Source organism: Rhagoletis zephyria, unplaced genomic scaffold, assembly GCF_001687245.7.
Source record: "Rhagoletis zephyria isolate East Lansing unplaced genomic scaffold, Rhagoletis_zephyria_1.1 Rzeph_scaffold_00972, whole genome shotgun sequence".
Lineage (NCBI taxonomy): Eukaryota > Metazoa > Arthropoda > Insecta > Diptera > Tephritidae > Rhagoletis > Rhagoletis zephyria.
In genome coordinates, this window is record NW_016158056.1 from 44,184 (window position 1) to 45,550 (window position 1,367).

The following is a 1,367-nucleotide window of genomic DNA, read 5'->3' on the forward strand; positions in this document are numbered from 1 at the left end:
GACGACATGGTTTTTCAGTCAACTTTTTCAGGATTCTTGAAGCAACCGCAGATCTCACTGCGCCCTTATTAAGGCATGAATATAATTATTGGAACTTCATCTTAACTTAAACCTAGCTCAGCATGGAACACAATTTCATTTGACGAAAGATGTGGTTGAATGTTCTAGTATAGACGCGTAAATTTCATAAGGCTTTACCTATAAAAATTCTCGTTGTTGAACTGGTTATGGGATTCTAAAAGTCGCCACGTGAATAAAGGCTGCATATCTGAGGCTGTCACGTTGCATATTTTAGGGAAAATTTTTTCGGACGAAAATTGAGAAAAGCAGTTTCTGGAAACCCATTACATGTGGGAAAAAAATTATTTATGTTTTGAGTGATTTTTTGGTTATGCTCCATTTTCTTTTCAATTACAAATGAAACTCTGCGAGTAGTGCTTTGACAATACCTAACGGCGACAGGCTCGAAAAAAATGCCATACATTTCACACAAAAAATGCACGCTCACTCGAGCTTGGCATTTGTTGTTTCGTGCCAGCCAAAGCAATCCTTAGCAGCCGACTGGCTTGACATATGCATACATTTAGGTGCAACCGCAAGCAACATATGCAGCATACATTTGTGCAATGCATAGCATGCGTTGACAATTCTTGTTGTGTTTCTGCCGTTGTAGTTGTTGTTGTTTTTTGTTTTGCATTTTTGCCAATGCTCGTCGTCACACTNCCTGTTGTGTTGCTACCGCATGTTTGCCGTTGTTGTTGTTGTTGTTTTTTGTTTTGCATTTTTGCCAATGCTCGTCGTCACACTTCTTTGGTGCGTGTATCTAACTTTTTGTGATGCCGCTGCTACTGCTGCTGTTGTTGTTGATGCTGGCATACTTTTAGGCGCTGGCACTTGTATGCGTGTGTGTGTCTGTCTCTCTGCCTGGGTATGCATGCTTGGCGCCGGTGCGCTTTATGCTAGGCGACAAGCATATGCTTTCTTTTGTCCTTTTCCATTTGTAATATGTTCCCTTTCTCTTTTTGTGCACACTTTTGTTTTCTTCATACTTTTTTCAATTTTTTATTTGGTTGCTGTTGTCTACCTGTAGGCGTTATGCAGTGCTAAATTTGTGTGCCTTTTTCTTGGTTCTTTAGTGTGAAAATATGACAAATATTTCACGTGAGCACATACCAGTGGCGGAAAGTTTTATGCTAAGTACTTTCTTTGCTGGCAATGCTTTTTGTGAGAGATTTTTTCTAAAATTTTAAATAAAATGAATTTAGTGTGGTAATGCAATGTTAAATACGAACTTGCTTTAAATGACATCACTCTTACTACAAGAGCTAAAAAGCGGACCCACAGGGATATTTTTCTCTACATTGCAT

At 38.9% G+C, this 1,367-nt stretch overlaps 1 protein-coding gene across 1 annotated transcript in view; it reads left to right on the forward strand.

Moving 5' to 3' along the window:
* LOC108362263 (AF4/FMR2 family member 4) overlaps window positions 1-1,367 on the forward strand; it is a 72,071-nt gene that overhangs the window by 17,422 nt on the left and 53,282 nt on the right. The window lies entirely within an intron of this gene.